This window comes from Ambystoma mexicanum, chromosome 4p (genome assembly GCF_040938575.1).
Source record: "Ambystoma mexicanum isolate Mex_15411 chromosome 4p, UKY_AmexF1_1, whole genome shotgun sequence".
NCBI lineage: Eukaryota > Metazoa > Chordata > Amphibia > Caudata > Ambystomatidae > Ambystoma > Ambystoma mexicanum.
The window spans coordinates 914124519-914145778 of NC_090927.1; the positions used below are offsets into that span (position 1 = coordinate 914124519).

Consider the following 21260-nt stretch of genomic DNA (forward strand, 5'->3'; position numbering starts at 1 on the left):
CTGGGAATCCTCGGTAAAGAAAAAACCAGTATCAGTTTCGTTTCTGATCTGTCTTTCGTAGTAGTAACCAATCACTGGTCTCTGCGTCATACTGACCACAGCCAATGACTGCCCTCTACCTAAGCCCCGCCTCTGGCAGCCATCGTCAGATTTTTACCGCACGTTCATGTGTTGGGATCCTCGTGCTATTGCTCTCGAGCGTTAGTGCTATTTTTTCACGTTTTTTCTCAAAAACTTTGTTTTTTCGGTCAAAAGAGCCTCAAGCTCCACCGACTCTCCATCCGATCAATGGGGACCCGTGTCGGATTCGTCTGCGCCCCTCAAGGGTGAAGATTTCGTCGAGCTACGCTTTTGGAGGACTCCAGAAGTTTCTCAGGCCCGGACATGGCCCAGGAGAAGGGAAGCTCGACGCCCGGAAAGCTGTTCAGGGTCTGCCCTGGATGCCAGCTGCAGAACGTCTTTAAGGAGGACGAACACTCCTTTTGTCTCTACTGCTTACATGAGGACAAGACGCACGTGGAGAAGGACTGTGCGTTTTGCGGCAATATGTCGGAGCGGACCATGAAGGACCGCCATCAACGTCTCGCCAACTGGCTGGAAGGTAAGAGCCGGTCAGGCGAGAAGAAGAGGAAGAAATCCGAGCGGTCTTCTAAGACCTTTGAGGACGCCCCGGCGACGGGGGTCCAACACAAGGCTGAGCACCGCGAGTCCGCTGGCACCGGGAGCGCCGAATGGTCGGGCTCTACGGGCGCCAGGCAGGGCGCACCCTCCCCGGCACCTTCAGCCACGAGCCAACGCTCTGGGTCGGGTAAGAGGAAGGGCGAGCACCCGGCGAAGCTCCTGGAGAGGCCCCGGTCGAGCTCGAAGTCCCCATCGGAGGGGGAGCGAGGCAGTGTCCCCCCCGTCAAGGATAAGGCGGTGAGCGCACCTAAGGTGGTGAAGGCCTTAATCCATCCGGCCAAGCCCTCTATCGAAACTGTCGCGGCGGCCCTGGCTCAGCCTGTGGAGGCTACACCAGTGGTGGCGACCTTGGGGCTCAGAGTCTCCCTGCCACCTCGGAGGGAGTCCTCTTTTGTGCCCATCGATAGGACCCCCATGAAATCCCCGGCGGGCAAGAAAAAGGGGGGGCAGGGCGTCGTCGTAGATTCGGCTTCAACCTCGGAGGAGGAGCTGATCGAGGTCTTAAGCCACGGCCTTGGCATGGAAGAAGACCGGCCCGTCGGGATGGATCCCGACGCAGGTGACGACGACATCGTCGAGGGTGCCGACGGGGCCCCTGATCGCCCGTCGGATTCCCCTCTGCCAGCGCCGCAAGACAACTCGGCGGCCATTTTGTTGGCTATACAGTCCTTATGCTCAGAGATAAGGACGAGACTGCCTTTGCCGACGGAGGAACCTCTCCCGTCGGGGGATCCTGAACCGGGACCTTCTGGTGTTCCCCCGTACAAGAAAAGAAGGATTCACCCATCGCGCCCCGTCCAGCCTTCCTCCCCGTCCACCCGAGGGGATGATACGGGGACTGACACGGCAGCGATGGGTACGGACGACGAGGTATACGACGAGGATCTACCGTCGTCACCTCCCACCAGAGCTTCTCTGCCCGACGAGATTGGATCGTTCCACTCCATGATCGCCAGGGCATCCGAGCTTTTCCAACTCTGCCCTGAGGAGAAGAAAAAGGAAGGATTCCTTTATCAACGGCGCGAGGCCAAGAAGAAGACGGTCCTCGCGGTGCCTCTACTGGACGACATTTGGGATGAGGGCCTCGCCCTCCTCAAGGACCCTTCCACGACGCCAGCTAGAAGAGACCGGTACGAGAAGAAGTACCGGGTCCCGGACGCGGCCCCCCTGTGCCTCCGGGCGCAGCCTACCCCGGACTCCGTCGTCTCCACGGCGGAAGAAAGCGGGGGGGGGGGTGCGGCCTCCACATCGACTTCCCCCCAGGACGGCGAGGGAAAGAAATTGGACGCTATGGGACGCAGGGTCATCTCGTCTGCAGCGACGACGATTAAAGCGGCCAACGCCTTGGCTATCGTGGCCCGCTACGACAGGGAGCTATGGTACAAACTGGCTCCCCTGCTGGACTTCCTACCGGACGACAAGAGGGCGGATGCCCTGGAGATCCTACAGGAAGGTGAGGTGGCGTCGGACCACGCCATCACGATTGCGACGGACATCGCTGACACTGGGTTTCGCCAGTTGGGCAACGGCGTGTGCCTTAGGCGGCGTGGATGTCTCAAGGCTACGGACTTCCGTCAAGACGTACAGACCAGAGTCCTGGACATGCCGTTCGATGGGAACAACCTGTTTGGGAAAACAGTGGACGATTCCCTTCAGGCCATTAAAGCGGACACTGAGACGGCCCGGGCCCTGGGGGTTCTGCAGCAACGACGGACGCCCTTTCGGAGCAGCGGAGGCAAGGGCGCCTCCAAAGGTTCCGGCGGCGGTTTCTCCACCTACCGTCAAGCGGCCCGCTCGTCGTCTCAGGAGGCCTACAGAGGACGAGGCAAGTCTGGCGGACCCCGCCGTCGTCGCCAAGTAGGTCAGGGCGGCAAAGCCTCGTCGAAACAGGATTGAACCGGCTGTGGGGTCGGGCCCCCACCGAAGCACCCCGGTGGGAGGCCGGCTGGCGAGCTTCGTCAGCGTGTGGGAGTCCATCTCCACCGACCGTTGGTTGCTGGACGCCTTAGCCCGGGGCCACGCGCTCGAGTTTCAAAGAAGGTGCCCGCGCGTCCCCCCCGTGGCCAGGAAAGAGCTTCACGTCCCTCAGCTTCTCCTGGAGGTAAGGGAGATGCTCAGGAAGGGCGCCATCGAACTCGTCCCAAAGAGGCTTCGGGGCTCCGGAGTTTACTCGAGATACTTCCTCGTGAAGAAGAAGACGGGAGGATGGCGCCCCATCCTGGACCTGCGACTTCTGAACAAGTTCATCAAGGCGCAGAAGTTCCGGATGGTCACCCTCCAGCACGTCCTGGGTCAGCTGGAGGGAGGAGACTTCCTGTCGTCGTTGGATTTGGAGGATGCCTACTTCCATATTCCCATCCTAAAGGGGCACCGAAAATTCCTCAGGTTTGTGGTCCAAGGGTGTCACTACCAGTTCAAAGCCCTCCCCTTCGGACTACGGTCGGCACCCAGGGTATTCACCAAGTGCCTTGTACCGCTGGCGGCGCAGCTGCGCCGCGAGGGGATCCACGTCTACCCCTACCTGGACGACTGGCTCATCCGAGCCAAGACGAGGGAGCTTGCCGTGGAGCACACGGCAAGGACCGCCCAACTTCTCACGGACCTGGGATTCTCCGTGGACTACGCCAAGTCCCACCTGGTACCCGCGCAAAACGCACTGTTTCTGGGAGCGAAGCTCGACACAGTGTCCCTTCTGGCCTCCCCGTCGGTGGAAAGGACCAGGTCCATCCTGGGCAAGGTACAGCGGATGTTGGTTTCCGACGCGGCCAAGGTGAGGTCCATCAAGTCCCTCCTCGGAATGATGTCTTCTTGCATCTACCTCATTCCCATGTGCAGGCTCTGGATGCGCCCGTTGCAGGAGTTCCTGGACGCGCGCTGGATCCAAATGACGGGCGGCTTCGAGGAGAGGATCACACTTGACGAGAGTTTCCGCCGGGCGGTCCGGTGGTGGGGCACCCGCGCGCCTCTGACGGCGGGCATGTACTTCCAGATCCCAGACCACCAGGAGACAGTGACCACGGATGCCTCCCTGGAAGGGTGGGGAGCGCACACCGAAAATCTGCACGCGAGAGGCCTTTGGCTCCCGACGGAGAAGTCCCTCCATATCAACGTCCTGGAGCTCCGTGCAGTGTTCTGGGCCCGCAGGTCCTTCCTTCCGTCCCTCAAGGGCAAGGTGGTGAGGATCTTCACCGACAACACCACCACCATGTTTTACATCAGGAAACAGGGCGGAACCAGGTCCCCAGCACTGTCCAAGGAGGCGCAGGACCTGTGGCATTGGGCCGTCGCCCAAAGGATGTTTCTGGTGCCGTTTCATCTGGCAGGGATAAAAAACACCATCGCCGACTCACTCAGCAGGGAGCTGCGCTCGTGCCACGAGTGGGAACTCTGGCAGGATCTAGTGGATCGCCTCTTCCGACGGTGGGGCACGACCCAGATCGACCTGTTCGCGACGGCGACGAACTCCAAGTGCCGGAGGTTCGCCAGCAGGTTTCCCCAGGCGAGGAGCATGGGCGATGCTTTCTTGTTCCCCTGGGAGGGCCTGTTCCTCTACGCGTTCCCTCCTTTGCCACTGCTAATCCGGCTCGTCAACCAGCTCAAGAGGTCACGGTGCAGGATGATCCTCGTCGCACCTGAGTGGCCGAGGCAGATATGGTTCCCGGACCTTCTGGACTTGTCAGCGTCCCCGCCAATCAAGCTGCCGGTGGACGCGGATCTACTCTCCAGGGAAGGAGGCGCCATCCTCCACCACGACCCGAAATCGCTGAACTTGCAGGCCTGGCTCCTGCAGCGCTAGAGTTTGGCGGATACGACATACCGGCCGACTGCAGAGAGGTTCTTGCAAAGGCCAGGGCGTCCTCGACTCTTAAATGCTACGGACACAAATGGAAGAGGTTCTCTGTCTGGTGCCACGCACAGAAGATTAACCCTCTACGGATTACGGCTCCTCGGGTACTGCCGTGCCTGCTGACGCTGGCCAAAGCTGGTCTGGCACACGCGTCCATCAAGATTCATCTTGCTGCGATCTCCCGATACACCAGAACAACGGGGCGGACGTCCTTGTGGTCTCATCGTCTGGTGAAAGAGTTCATGAAGGGACTGTTCAGATCGTTCCCGCCGGTGAAGGCTCCGGCCCCGGCGTGGGAGCTCAACGTGGTGCTGACCAAGCTCATGGGACCTCCGTTCGAGCCTCTGCACTCGGCCCCGTTGAAGTTTCTGTCGTGGAAAGCAGCGTTTCTTGTGGCCATCACCTCCGCACGACGGGTGGGAGAGATCCAGGCCCTTTCCTGCAAGGCCCCGTACTTGACTTTTCACGACACGAGGGTAGTGCTCAGGACGCACCCCTCCTTCATGCCCAATGTACCGTCGGACTTCCATCTCAATGAACCCTTGGTGTTGCCTGTGTTCTTCCCGTCGCCTTCGTCGCCGGCTGAGAGGACTTTGCACTCGCTGGATGTGGCTAGAGCGCTGAAGTTCTACGTGGACCGCACAAAGTGTTTTCGGAAGGCGTCACAACTCTTTGTGAACTTTGGACCTGTCAATCAGGGGAAGGCCCTCTCGAAGGCTTCCATTTCCAGATGGCTCTCCGGCTGTATCATGTGCTGTCATCGGTTGGCAAACCGACCGCTGCCTGGCCGTCCGAGAGCCCATTCCACCAGAGCGATCGCAGCTACCACGGCGTTCCTTTCTGGTGTGCCCCTGCTGGACATATGTAGGGCTGCTACGTGGAGGTCGACGCACACCTTCAGGAAATTCTACTGCGTCGATCGGGATTCCAGGGAGGAGTCCAGGGTCGGCCAAGCAGTGCTGCGCAACCTGTTCGCCTGAGGTGAGCCTGGTGAGGAGGTAAGATGCTTAATGTTGAGTTTGATGTAATGCTTAATGTTGAGCCTTGCCACCTCCCGTGGTTGTGCATGTGTGTACTGCTATGTATTCTTTATTCATGAGCATGTGAAACCATGCCAGACCCCATGCTGGAGAAGGAACAAGTTACTTACCTGTAACTGTTGTTCTCCAGCATGGGTCTGGCATGGATTCACATGCGAACCCTCCCGCCTACCCCTCTGCGGCTCTTCACTTGGTCATACTGCCACTTCACGTGCTTCCAAATCTGAAGATGGCTGCCAGAGGCGGGGCTTAGGTAGAGGGCAGTCATTGGCTGTGGTCAGTATGACGCAGAGACCAGTGATTGGTTACTACTACGAAAGACAGATCAGAAACGAAACTGATACTGGTTTTTTCTTTACCGAGGATTCCCAGCCTGACGACGGGGAATATTCATGAGCATGTGAATCCATGCCAGACCCATGCTGGAGAACAACAGTTACAGGTAAGTAACTTGTTCTTTCTTGCGCATCCTCTGAAAAACTGGCCTGCCGCCTGCTCCAAAGGCAATACTGGCTCTCTGTCCACACTAAAAAGAGAGCCCACATCCAAGCATCTCTGTGGCATCTAACAACTCGGCCAAACTCTTCTTTAAAATCTGCAAGGACCTGGCCAATCCTGCTGCAGTCTCTACCCTCTCCTGTCCCCTTCCAGGCCCTCTGCACAGCCCTGGCTTCTCATTTCATCTCTAAAACCCAGGACATCCTGTTCACCCTCTCATCCTCTCCTTCTCCCTCTACTCTCTCCTCTACCTCCCAGCTTAATCTTCACACTGAATCTGTTGGTTTTCTCCATGACCATCAGTCTGGCTTCATCGCAGCCAGAATCATGGAAACTGCTCTCCTGAACATCAGTGAAGACCGGCTATCTAATATTGATTCTAATCTCCCCTCTGTCCTCATCTTACTCGATCTCTCTTCTGCCTTTGACACGGTCAATTATGCCATCCTGCTCAATCATCTCTGTGATGACCCGGGTATCACCGATCAGGCCCTGACCTGGCTCACCTCGTTCCTCTCTGACCGACCCTCCCAGGTCCAACTTAGGCTCTTCCTTTCCTCTATCTCTCTCTACCTGTGCTGTTCCGCCTGGGTCTAACCTCTCTCCCTGGCTGTTCAATCAATACCTGGTACCTCTCGCTCATCGCATTTCTGCTCTCTGCTCCAACTTTCAGTGCTATGCGGATGATACTCATCTCGTTTTCAAGCTCCACTCTTGACTGTCTGCTATCCAGGAGTGGTGTGCCGCCAACGATCTCTACCTCCCCTGGCCCTATTCCTGCTCCCACCTGTGACACTAAGAACCTTGGTGTCATCTTCGACTCCACACTCTCCTTTCCTCCTCACATCTCTGACGTCTCTAAGAAGTCAAACTACCAACTGCACTTCCTCAAAGGTATTCTTCCTTTCCTTCCCCAGAAGCACACTTTCGAGTGGATTGTGTCCTCATCTTTGATGTATTCCTTAACATCTGCAAGACGAGTGAGCAAATTGCAGGCACTGTCTTCTGGGCCACCCTATACTGTGTTCCATAAGGACAGAGTTGTTTTGAAGGTCAAACCTTCTTTTTTACCAAAAGTGATATCTGAGTTTCACTTAAATCAAAAAATTGTTACAAACTTTCTATCCTCCACCCCATCCTAGTAAGGAGGAGGAAAGACCCGCTAACTCTCTCTTCGTAAATACCTTCCTACTTCCTTGCAATATAGGGCATCCGTTTTGGAGGGGAGAAGCATAAGATAGCCGCCTTTGCGGAAGATATGCTGATAACATTGACACACCCTGAGCTTTCGATAAGGGACCTGGTGGCGGAATTGACAGATCTAGAACAAGTGGCGGGTCTCCAGGTTAATATGGGTAAGTCGGAGCTGCTAGACATTGGGCTCTTGCCGACACAGAGGGAAGCTCGGCCCTCATACTCTGTGGTTGTGAGAAGTAGTATTAGGTACCTAGGGGTTAACCTAACTAACGCAGTATCGCAAATGTATGATACAAATTATCAGAGGCTGCTCCTAGCGGGTGAGGGAAGATCTGAGGAGGTGGACCCCACTTCGTATTTCATGGCTAGGAAGGGTGGCCACCATCAAGATGGTAACAATGCCGAGCGTACTTTACTATTTCCAGGCTCTCCCGATACCAGTCCTGCATCTATTTTTTGGAAACCCACAATTCCAACCAGGAACAGTACAAGGGAGCATTTAGGCAGTGGCGCAAGGTGGGCTGTACAAAGCTGCGGGATATGATGCAGGGAACCGATGTTCACACTTTTATGGAATGTAAACAGTATGTGGGACTTTCTGAAAAGGATAGAATGGAATATTCTCAAAGGAGACATTGGATAGCCAATTTAGGGGGGAAGGCATCTGCGGGGAGAGAGAGCATGGCGTTTGAAAAATTAATCACCACACATAGAGGAAACAGGCAAATGATGTTGAAGCTATACTCTATTCTGATGGAAGGTCCAGGTATGGGGATATATGCATAGATGGGAAAAGACACTGGGGATGGATATCCCGACATCATCTGTGGGCGAATATGCCTAAGTTGACAAGGTCGATTCAGATTTGAGAAGCTTGGAATAAAATAATGTTTCAGTGGCATTATACCCCGGAGAGATTGCATAACATTTTCCCGGCAACCCTGGGGGAGTGTTGGAGGGAATGTGGCATGAGAGGGGATTGGATACATATCTGGTGGGAGTGTCCGGGCATAGGGCAATTCTGGGAGGAGGTCACAACCCCGATAAAGACCATGATAACCCTTGATGTAGCTTTGACCTTTGACACCAAGGGAATGGATGTGTGGTTTGTTTGACCCGGGGGTGCGTCTACCCACTACGGCACATCGCAAAGCCTTTGTTAATGATAATAGTGGCATGGCTGGTAACTGCGTAAAGCTGGAAACAAAAACGGCCGCCAATGACAAGGGATTGATTGTTTAAATTGTGGGGGTTTATGACAACAGAATGGATGACATGTAACTTGTATGGTCAAACCAGGAAATGTCAACAAGATTGGGCAATGGTTTTGGACTTCCTACACCAGGGACTACATACACCAGTGGTGCCTGCACAATCTGCGAATATTGGACATTATGTAACTGAATGCAATCCCATAGACTACCCGAGATGTGGAAAGATATGAGGCCACTACTTCTGCCTTTTGTGGTGGGCAGGGGATATTTGGGAGAGGGGGGATTAATGTTGTTTTACTTAAATGCCAATAAAAACACGTTAAAAAAAACACTCTGAAGTGTGTCTGTGCCTATCTTCTATGACTGCAGAGGCGGTGTTTCTCCTAGAGAACCACGTCTACAAACTTTAGGTTAACTTGAGAATTCAGTTGGCAAAGGATTTGGCAATATCCAGAGGCTGGAAATGGGTGCAGAGGGAAATCGTATATTCTTTGAGTGTCTACATATGAAGCCCCTAGATAGACATCCATTATAGTATTGTGATTGAGCCTCAGGAGGCCCGGGATTTGGTGTCAGGAGATGTGAATATGTAGAGGTGGCTAGTGTAATGTCTGGTTCAAGTTGTTACTGCAGGTTGCAGAACTATGGCGTTCTCATCCAAACCCCCTCATAGTGTCCAAATAACTGAATGCTTTGGGTTGGAAAATATTTGCCTAGTCAGTGCTTCATGTACACTATCTCACTAAACACACGTCCTTTGTGAGGCAGCCATTCATATCCCACCAGAAACTCAAGATGCCTTGTGTCGTCAAATAGTTGATGACTGGTGGAAAGGAAATAGCGATGCACCTCTTAAAGACAGAGCTGGATAGTTGGACACAACAGACTGTCTTGGGAGATCCCTGAGCAATGATACTTTGTGACTGCGAGGATGGTTAATTTTATGGGCGATGTCCAAGCTAAGGTGCTGGCTATTTCTTTTGATAGCTCTGACCTCTTTGGGACCAATACTTATGAGAACATTAAAAAGTTGAATGCCTCTTAACAGCAAAATCGTTGGGTCTTTCATTCACATCTTTTTCTTTGTCAGAAGTGGAAGTTACAATCTTTACTCCTTCCGTCCAAAACACTGTGGCCTCTCAAAACTATGCCAGACTGAGCAGATGAAAAGGACGTTGTACTGTCCACGAGGAAGCGGTTTAGCAAAGCCTAAAGTTTCAGCTTCAGTGCCTCCAGGTATTTCCACAGCAAATCCTTTTTAATTTATTCTGATAACTTCATAGCACAAGTTGCCTGTTGGGGCAGATTGCAACGTTACAAAAAGTCAATTTTGCTAGAGGGTTCCCACAGATTGAGTACTAAGGATAATGTGGGCCTTTTCTACAAAAGCCCACCCAAAACTCTCATCTTACCTTTGCCTACCCTGAACCCGCTCCAACTTCTAGAAATACCACTTCGAAGGGATTGTGTCCTCTGACGTATTCCTTATCTTAGATATCTCCTTCCAGCTCTGCTGGCCTCCTTCCAGGTCCGCTGGCCTTGGAAATGTTTTCCTCTAGAGGGCGCTGCACTTCGACGTCCGCCGAGTCGATGTCCCGCGACAGCCGCCGTATCGACGTCGATGTCATCCTGCCTATAAAGGCCGCGCGCAGCGTCCGTTGCTCAGTTCCGTTTTTCCGCGCTTACTCAGTGCCTTGGAATACCGTTGCTCAGTTTTGTCAAGTTAATCCTATTTGCCTCGAGATATTCGATCCGTACTTGATGGCTTCCTCGTCGGAACCGACAACTCCTCGGTCCGGCTTCAAAAAATGCCGAGATTGTGGGAAAAAGATGTCGCTGACTGACCCCCACAGAGTTTGTCTGTGGTGTTTGGGAGCTGAACACCATTGTTCGGAGTGCGAGGACTGTATGTCCATGACAGCTAAGGCCCTGAAGGAGCGTAGGGGGAAGCTGGAGAAAGGTAAGACTTTTAAAGCTTCTTCTTGACATTCGTCTCCCCGTCACCATTCGCGCTCCAGGTCTCGGAGTGGGTCCCATCACTCCTCGAGATCGAAGCACTCGAAGAGGAGGCGTCGAAGATCCCCTTCTCCGTCCTCCTCTTCCTCTGTTTCTCCAAAGAGAATCCCTTGCCCCACGAAACATAGTTCCCGGGCTGAATGGGAGGAATTCCGCAAAAATATGATGTGCGTCTTCGAGAAAGCGGCCTCGACCCCCTCGAAGACTGCAGAGAGCGATGCTCTGGTCGAAAGACCCGAAGGTCAAAAACGCCGCGAGTCGCAGTACCCGGCGAAGGAAGCTTCTCGCGCGCGTCTCGATCCCTCGAGTAAGGCTATGACCTCAAAACCTTCTTTGAAGGTTCCGTCGACGCCATCGACGAAGGTTCCGTTGACGCCGAGGTCGGCGTCTTCGACGCTGTTGTCGAAGGGACCTTCGACACACGGGTCTGTCGACTCGACGCCATCTTCGACACCGGCGTCGACGCCAAGAAAAGTCACGGTTACGACGCACCCAGTGGCTATCCCCAGGTTCTCGATGGCGTCGAGGCTGTCCACTTCCTCAACGCCTCCGCCTTTGTTTTCGACGCCACGCCCGAAGCCTTCGACGACATCGACGTTTTCGAGGCCGATTATGACAATTTTGGCACCCTCTGTCTTGGAGATGGGGTTTATACCCTTTATGAGTTCAGAACAATTGAGAACTGTGTCCTCAATTATGGAAGAGGGTGAACTATCTGAACAGGAAGACACATTTGAGTTGCAGGGACCTGCAACCCCAGTTAGAGAGCAGTTATCCTCTGAAGAACGCAGGTTAAAGGATCTTCATGATTCCTTACATGAGGCAAGTGGGTTAGACACTTCCCCTGAGGTGGAGTTTGCTAGGCCAGACCCGGGGGAGCATGCTGAAACCCCCTATAGAGCCTTAATGGCCAGGATCACAGAATTTATGGGGTGGTCTGCACCTTCACAGCCGTTCCAACAAGATGACCTTACGGATATTCTTGACAAAGGTCACAGGAGGATCCTGTTAGTGCCCTTTCATAAAGCTCTTCAGAGGAAGATTATGACGAACTGGGAAACCCCAGATGTTGTCCCGGCAGTAAATAAAAAACTGTCTATAAAATACAGGGTATCTTCTGCAGACCTGGAGTTTTTGTCAAAACACCCATCCCCAGAAAGTCTGGTGGTACAGGGAGCATCTTCTACTGACGTCAAGACTGCTTACCCTACCGTCCCACAGGACAGGGACGATAAGAAATATGATGCTATGGCAAAGAAATTTTTTTTCGGCATGTAGCATGGCGTTAAAATCTGTTAATGCTACTTGCACCCATGCTAGATTCAGCCATACACTTTGGGAGTGCGCTTCTACAGCGGCTGACTGCATCCCGGAGGGAGAAGAAAGGGAGGCATTCCTGAATATCATACAGGACGGTAAAGACGCTATGTGCGAATCCCTCCAGACGGGTATTGATTCGGCTGACAGTATCAGAAGAGCAATGGCAGCAAGTACAACAACCAGGAGATTCGCTTGGTTGAGAAAGTCTGGTTTTGCCCCAGATGTGCAAGCCAGGCTCTTGAACATGCCATTCGATGGCTCTTCTTTGTTCGGGAAAAAGGCGGATGACAGTTTCGAGAAACTGCAAACATCAAAAGCAGCAGCAAAATCCCTAGGCGCTGCAATCCATCCTTTTCGTCCCGAAAGTCCTTTCGTTCCTACTCCGCATTCGGAAGAGGTAGAGGACGACCGGCTCAAAGGGGACAAAGAAGAACTATCTCAGGTGGACGGGGTAGATATTCAAAAGCCGCAGCAACAGCAGGTGCCTCTTTTCCATCGGCATCTGCATCAGCCGCCCCAAAACCACTCTGAGGACTTCCTTCACAGGACACCTGTAGGAGGCAGGTTAACTCAACATCTGGCGGAATGGCAGGCTATCACGTCAGATGCTTGGGCATTGGAAACAGTTGCCCAAGGTTACTGCCTGCCTCTCCTACGCATACCTCAGAGTCATCCACCGGGGAATCAGCTCTCAGAAAGCTCCAGATCCGCTCCTCTTGCAGGAAATTTTGGACCTGCTAGAGAAAGGTGCCATAGAACCGGTACCTGTAGCGGAGAGGAACAAGGGCTGGTACTCCCCTTACTTTCTCATTCCAGAGAAAGACGGAGGACTGAGACCCATCTTGGACTTGCGAGAATTGAACAAATTCCTCAGGAAAGACAAATTCAAGATGGTAACTCTTTCTCAGATCCTTCAGGCCCTTCAGTTCCAGGGTTGGTTGGTATCTCTGGACCTTCATGACGCTTATTTCCATGTGCATATTCATCTCAAACACAGGAAATACCTGAGGTTCGCAATTGGCAACCCTCATTATCAATTTCGAGTGCTGCCATTTGGGCTGACCTCCGCCCCGAGGGTCTTCACCAAGTTAATGTCGGTAGTGGCGGCAGGTCTAAGGAGGGAAGGGATTCACGTCTACCCCTACCTGGACGATTGGTTGATCAGGGCTGTATCTTCGGAACAAGCTCAGATCCAGCTAAATCACGTTTGCCACTCCCTTCACAGACTGGGCTTCTCCCTCAATTTAAAGAAGTCACAAATGATACCATCGCAGAGACTCCAGTTCATCGGAGCGATCCTGGACACTTCCCTGGGAAAAGCCTCGCCACCAGAGGTGAGGGCTCAAGATATTCTACAGATGGTTACCAAGTTCCAAGATGCCCAACGTCTCCCAGCCTTCGACTTTTTTTGAGGTTGCTAGGCCTCATGGCATCCTGCATTTTCCTAGTGCCAAAGGCTCGCCTGAGAATGAGATCCCTCCAGTGGGCACTGAGGACTCAGTGGTCACAATTCTCAGGGAGAATGACAGATCTTCTTCAGGTTCCCGACAGGGTGGCTCGAGACCTTCAGTGGTGGGCCTGTCAGGAGAACATTCTGAAAGGAGAACAGTTTTGGCAACCCTGGCCGGAGATAACAGTAGTCACGGATGCCTCACTCACGGGGTGGGGAGCCCATGCCAACGACTTGACTATCAGCGGTCATTGGTCTCCATCGGAGTCCAGACTGCATATCAACCTGTTAGAGCTGAGGGTCATCAGACTTACGCTGAAGGCGTTCCTGCCAGCTGTACAAGGGAAAAATGTCCTGATAATGACGGACAACACAGTGGTCATGCATTACCTCAACAAAAGAGGAGGCGTAGGATCACTACCCCTGTGCAGAGAGGCGATGCAGCTCTGGCTTTGGGCAATCCAAGAAGGAATCTCTCTATCGGCAGTTCACCTAGCCGGAGAGAAGAACTTGACAGCGGATGCTCTGAGCAGGCAGAGCACAGTCTCCCACGAGTGGGAACTAGCTCAGGAAGTCCTTCAAGAGATCTTCGCCCTTTGGGGAACCCCTCAGGTGGATCTGTTCGCCACCAGTGTCAACAGGAAGTGCGATCTGTTCTGCTCAAGGGAATTTCCCCCGAGAGGAGCTCTGGGAGACGCGTTCATAGTGGACTGGGAGTTTCCGCTTCTGTACGTGTTCCCACCGGTCCCTGTCATTCCTCAAATGATCAGGAGGTTGAGAAGATTCCGGAGAACCATGATCCTAATTGCCCCGGATTGGGCCAGGCGAACGTGGTACCCGGACCTTCTAGACATGTCCATCTGCCCTCCAATTCGACTTCCACTCAGAGAGAACCTACTCTCACAGAAGGGAGGTCAGGTTCTCCATCCAGACATCAAAACCCTCAACCTTCACGCTTGGCTTCTGAAAGGCTGAGGTACAAGGATTGGGACCTCCCTGATGATGTTATGGAGGTGTTGCTTTCGGCAAGGAGGCCAGCAACAACGTCTTTATACCGCTGCCGTTGGAACAGATTTTGCAGCTGGTGCAGAGAACAGAATATCGACCCCTTTTCATGTGGTACACCAATGGTTTTGTCCTTTCTACTCTATTTGGCGAATTCAGGCCTTCAAGTTGGCACCATTAAGGGCTATCTTGCAGCGCTGTTCATCTTTAAGCGCACTGCGGAAGAACCATCCTATTTCAAGTTACCCTTGGTAATACAGATTCTAAAGGGGTTAACTAAGGTTTATCCCCCAAGACCATTCCAGTTTCCCCTATGGGATTTAAACTTAGTCCTAACTTTCCTGATGGGCACAGCTTTCGAACCACTCCATTCTTGTTCGTTAAGATTTCTTACCCTTAAAACTGTTTTATTAATAGCACTTACATCTGCTAGAAGGGTGAGCGAATTACAAGTTCTTTCTTGTAAACCCCCTCATACAATCTTTCACAAAGACAAAGTTGTCCTGCAAGTGAAGCCTAATTTCCTCCCAAAGGTGGTTTCTGAATTCCATATCACTCAGAAGATTACCCTGCCATCTTTCTATCCTCCTCCTCATCCGGGGAAAGAGGAAGAGAGGTTACACAGGCTAGACCCTAGAAGGGCTTTAAGTTTTACATCAGTAGACTAGCCAGGATAAGACAAGCAGACCAGTTGTTTGTAGGCTACAAAGGTCACAAGCTGGGGTTACCAATAACTAAGCAGACCATTTCCAGATGGATCATTCTAGCCATTTTGGAATGTTATAAACTGGCAGGAAAAGAGCCCTCTCAAAACCTTAGGGCTCATTCGGCCAGAGGTATTGCAGCTTCATCGGCCCTCAAAAGAGGTGTGCCGGTTAAAGACATTTGTGCGGCTGCACATGGTCGTCTGTCCATACCTTTACTCGATTTTACAACTTGGATTCCTCCTCCAGTCAAGAGACTAGGTTTGGAAGGGCTGTATTGCACTCTATTCATCAATAGAAGACAGTGTGAAGTCAGTACTCCCACCTCCATTAATAGAATACTGCTATGGGAGCCTATCTAAGATAAGGAATACGTTGGAGGACACAATCCCTTCGAAGAACAAGTTACTTCTTACCTTGTAACGTTCTTTCGATGGGATGTTCCTCCGACGTACTCCTTATCGACCCTCCCATCCATCCCCGCAGTTCTACTTCCCTTGTTGTTGCAGTTTACGCTCCTTCAGGGTGATTAGTCTAGTCCAGACAGAAATACTGTGGGCTACAAAACAGAACTGAGCAACTGACGCTGCGCGCGGCCTTTATAGGCAGGATGACGTCGATACGGCGGCTGTCGAGGGACATCGACTCGGCGGACGTCGACGCGCAGCGCCCTCTAGAGAAAACAATTTCCGAGGCCAGCAGAGCTCGAAGGAGGCCAGCAGAGCTGGAAGGAGATATCTAAGATAAGGAATACGTCTGAGGAACATCCCATCGAAAGAACGTTACAAGGTAAGAAGTAACTTGTTCATCTGTTGCTAAAATAGAGGTTGCTGCAGCAGTAGAATTCGGGCAAGGGTGGTATTTCATCAGCTTCTTGCTACCAAAGAAGGATGGAGGACTAGATCCATACTAGATTTGAGAGACCTCCACAAACTCTCTTGAAAGGACCGATTCAGGGTAGTTTCCTTGTCCCAGATCCTGCAGGGTTTGGAGTTGCATGATTGCATTGTGACTTGAGATCTGCAGGTCTCTTACATTTTCAGTGATGCCCAGCCCAAACAACTGATAAACCTTTATTTTGTGGTAGGAAGCTCTCACTACCAGGTTGCAGTGCTACGATTCGGCCTTCCTTCAACCATGAGAGGATTAATGAAGGTCATGGCAGTGGTCACTTTCTATCTGCACAGATGGGAGTGGTCACTTTCTATCTGCACAGAAGGAGAGTGTCTGTCTTCCCCTACCTCGACGATTGGCTCCTGGGGGCCAGGTCAGAAGAGCCAGCATTAGTGGAACTTCAGATGAGATGCAGTCTCCTCTGTAAGGTAGGTTTTTCCATTAACCCAAGGAAGTCCTTTCTGGGAAGTTCAAATGCTTACAGTTTACAGTGGTTGTCCTAGTTATAGCACAATCATGCCGTTCCCTCCCCCAGAGAGAATTAAAAGCATACAGACCACAGCAAACCCTCTTCCAACAAAACAGTTGACTCCCATGTAGGGTTTTCTGGAGACATGCTTGTGAAGTCCTGCATTTTCATAATGCTCCCTGAGAAGCCAGTGGTCCCACATCAACAGGAACAGGAGGGCCATTTTCCTGATTTCCCTCACAACCAAACTCCTTTAAGAGTCCCTATTCCGACATCTATGGCCGACGGTCACCCTAGTGATGGGTGCATCTCTGATGGGATGGGGAGCACATTTGCAGGCTTTTCAGTGAGCAGTATATGGAAAGCCTTTGACATCAACATGCTGAAACTCAGGGCAGTTCATCTGGCATTGAGATCCTTTTTATCAATAAGATTTGACTATCCACATTCTCACAGACAACTGAACACTATGCACTACATCAGCGAGATGGGTGGTGTGAAATCGTTTGAACTGCACAGGGGCAATGCTTTGGTTTTGTGTGATCAAGAACAAGGGGACAGTGATGACGTCACACCGGTCCAGCTAGCTCAACACACATTGAACTGCCTCTCCTCTCTGGGGTCTCTCAGAACTTGGAGCTTAACGGAGCAATTGTGGAGCAGGTCTTTTCCAAGTGGAGTTTCCCCAGCTCAGCCTGTTATCGTTCAGTTCGAACTACAAGCAAGAGAGTTTCTGCTCTAGAGATTTTGCAGCAGACTGTGCTCAGGGGAAGGCACTGGTCATTCCCTGGGAGTTCTATCTGGTCTGTTTCCTCTGTTCCCACTGATTCCTTTTGGTTATGAAGTTGAAGCACAGCAGAAAAAACATGCTCACTCTTAACTCGACCCTTAGGACCTAGCAGCAAACTATGCTGAACATGCTGCTTTGCCTTCCCTGCGGGTTCCCATGTACAGAGGATCTGCTGACGCAACCTTGCGGCAGAGTGTTTCACTCCAAAACCAGGGCCCTGCGTCTACATGCCTGGCTATTGAGGAGTTGAGGTACAAGAATTGAGCTCTCTCTGAGATGGTACTTGTTGTGCTGTGGTCTGTGAATTGCCCATTCACCAAGTACATCTGTGCTTGTTGCTGACACATGTTCACACGTTGGTGCCATGATAGATAGACCCATTGTTGTGCTCCACCAGCACGGCTTTGGAGTTTCTAGCCTTATTTATTTATGCATTTGTTACAGCACACAAAACCCTTAAATATCTCAGCTCTAGTTACATTAGGGTACATTTAGTTAGGGAACATTAGTTACATTAGGGTGCAACGTTACATGTTAGATTAAGTGAAGAGAGTTGGAAGGAGAGTTACATTTTATCTTAGAAAATGAAGTAACAAAAAAAGGCGGGTGTGGGTCGGGTGGGTTACCAGGGTATATGATAAGGCAGTGGGGGATACAATAGTCTTTGGAGGAGTACAGTCAGTCGAACAGCCACGTCTTCAAGTGTCTGCGGAAGGTCCAGTAGGCCTGTTCTTTTCTGAGAATGAGTAGAAGCTTGGCCAAGTTGGTCTTGAATGTAGGCACGGGTAATGCTTACCTTGGTGCTCTCCTGAACTGAGATTTTACTTTCTCGTGCTCCTGGTTTTGCGCTCACTTAAAGGCCCCCAGAATGCATGCCGACTCTCCGAAACCGTTGGCATTTAATACCTGGAACATTAACTTGGTTTTTACATACTTGATGGTGGCTCTGTTTGAACCCATTTAAGTCTGCTACATCTCTTGGCCTTGTAGGTTGCCTTATTAGTGGTGTCCCTCAACCCTCCAAGAAAAGTCAGAGTTGCGTGCCTTATCTACCAACCGCCACCACCCATTTCAGAATTCCGTCTTCCTCAGGAAATGCATCTACCTCCAAACCCATCTCAGATCGAGGTACAGTCACATATTTTGGGCCAATGAAGGACACTCAAATTCTACCCCTTTAGACCTAATAAATATTGGCTGGGCAACAAGCCTTTTGTGGGCCTTGCCGGCCCAAAAAAGGGCAAGATACATATAAGCAAACCATCTGTAGGTGGACTGTCCTTTTCATCAAGATCTGCTATGAACTCACTCAAAAGAGTCCCAGAAGGGATATGTGCCTATTCTATAAGGAGGCAGATCGCTGCTTACCATCTGACTTTTGTGGCGGTTTAGGATACTAAGTGAGTATAGGTCGATCCTGCAAAGTTTCCTTGTATAAAGTGCATTCTCATTCTTCTCCTGCATCCTTTCCATCTTGTGAAAATGGGAGGAATGTATATGTTAGAAGAACAATTTCCATTCTTTTTGAGGAATATGATGGTTCCTCATACAGATTCATCATTGCCTTCCCTCTGACCCTGCAAAATTAAGTATTTAAATTGGAATTTTTACAATTTATAAAAAACATTTTAAGCGTGACATTTTTGCCATTGCTTGCTATGGCTGACATCCAAAGGTGGATTGCAGGAAGATGCGTTGGCAGCCCCTGGTATAGGTATGTATGGATGCCACGATTTCTGACACGAGATGGTGCAAAGTAGTCATGATCAAGTCAACCTCAGAGCTGCACAGTGCCATCTGGTGCCTGTGGCAAACTTTCCCAAGCAGGCTACGTCTGAGGTGCATTTCAGAAGATGAATCTGTGGGATGAATCATTGTATCCATCAGAATGAGCATTACCAAAGAAAATTAATTTGTTCCTTCCTCCTAAGGCTGCATCAAGAACTCATAAATCTTGCAACATTATTGCAGCATTCACATGACCTACAGTTCTAGTTCACATTTTTTCAAGCCCTGAATGTGTTTATTATATCACTTCCTCACATAGTCCTGCACTGAAAATAACGAAAAACATTTAAAAATGTTTATTTCAATCACAAGTTCAGGTGATGAAAAGAATTCATAACTTTTCTGAAATATGTGTATCTTTTTTCGGCACTTCTGAAAATGACATCAAAGATATTGTAAGGGAGGCTGCAGGCTTTTTTGACACTGTTTTCTAAAGGCCCAATTTACGGTGGTTAGACAAATGATTTTGATGCTCCTGCAGAGGAGGAAAGGTCCCCTTAAGAATGGAAGCAGATTTTATTAAGGGCCTTCTTTCCCCTGCAGGAGTCAGGAATTTGAGGCTTCATATGACCTATGATTGTAGCACGAATGAGGCTTTGTCTTACATATGGTGACTTACCAGACATACAATGGCATTATTAAGGCTTTCGAGGCTGCCCTTTACGTGTAACTGCCAAAACTATACTGGCTTTGCCAGTTCTGGTTTAGTTGTTCACTGCTGCAGACCGCTATTTCCCTGATCTGTCTGCCCAAAGACCAGTTAAAACTTTCAGATTCTCCGCCACCTCCCTGTTTTCACTGTCTTTCCCCACACAAACCCAGGTCACAGGGATTCATTCATGCCCTGCAGTGAGACATTTCCCACTCTGGCTAACATCCCAGACCAGCATTTAAACGTCACAGAAGTGATGTGAATATTCTGAGGACAATGAACAGCACAACATGGGCGAGATCAGCAACTAAAAGCTTCAGGTCTGTTTGGAACCCACATCCAGATACACCTTACAAGATCATGGACAAGAGAAGTAATCCCAGATGTTAGGAAGGCGACACCCATTGGAAAAGTAACCTAGGGAAATGAGAGATGTTAGCTAGGAGGATAGACAGAGCAGCATAAGGACACTGCAAAAGTTACTATGCGAGGCAGCTAGATCTTATCCCTCAGCTTCCTTGATTCTTCACTGTCGTATAGGTTGGCCAAGACGCTGGCAAGGTAGGTCTGAGAACGAGAAGGGCAGTTGGGATGCATGGATGGTTCCGCCATTAAAAGATGACCAGGGGATGGGGAAATAGACTAGTGTGAATATACCTGAAGACCTGATAGTCGTGAGAGTAGCAAGGCCACAGACAATAGCGGGTTGTGGGGAAAAGACGTCACACTCCTCCATGTAAGCGGAAAAGGCCAATGGGTTACGGGAGGGATACAGTGACATGGGTATTGAGTAGCTGACAGTTGCTTGAAGAATGTTGATGGTCCATGTACCTCCAAAGTTGAGGAAAGATCAGGAAGCGCCCAGCCTGGTAGCAAGTGGGGAAGCACAGGCTATTGACTGAAAGGCTAGGGGATAGAGCCATCAGCATCAGGAGGGGATATGGTCACTTGAAGGGTCCCACTGGGTATATTGGAGCTGTCACCAGGAACCCGCCATGAGACTGACACCATCAGGTTGTCAGCCAGAGCAGTCATTGCCGTTCAAGAGGAAGATGGCTACTGAGATCCTGCTGAGGCCAATGCCCATGATAGACAAAGCAGTGATGCTGAGCGGTTGGGAAGATGGAAAAAAGCAATTCTTACCAGGAATGAACTTTCCAGGCATAATTCACCTGGACCCAACTGATGCACACTATTGAGGCATGACTGCAAGGACCCTATCCAGCGCATGGTGAAACTTCTTTGGAAGGGCATCTCGCAGGCCAGAATCATGGGACAAGAAGAAAGCAATGAAAGAGTGACGTTTGATAGAGTGGAATGGCTGGACTGCAGGGGTAAAAGACCTTGACCGAGCCCCAGATCCTAGTTGACTCTTCATGGAATCGCATATTTGGAAAACATCTTTTTGGTTCGGCGATTTTTCCTGAAGTTATGTCGCGAAGGTAGCCACCCTTCAGTAGGCAATAGGGTTTCCACGCCAATTTATCAACTTTTGAACCGGTTAAAAACATTGAAACGTGCAGTTTCGGCTCCTAACCCCGCTTGAAAGCTTGACCAACAATTGAGATTTTTAGCGAATCCAGTTATCTTTCTATGCCTGTAATCATGTTGCCCCCATTACTTCTTTTTTTCTTGAATCCCTATCGAACTCCACTCACCATATTATTCTATACATATCACCTCGTGTTTGAGATG

General features: G+C 50.8%; 1 protein-coding gene across 2 annotated transcripts in view; it reads left to right on the top strand.

The window, feature by feature from the left end:
• Window positions 1–21260, top strand: part of RNGTT (RNA guanylyltransferase and 5'-phosphatase) — a 2962270-nt gene that overhangs the window by 406970 nt on the left and 2534040 nt on the right. The window lies entirely within an intron of this gene.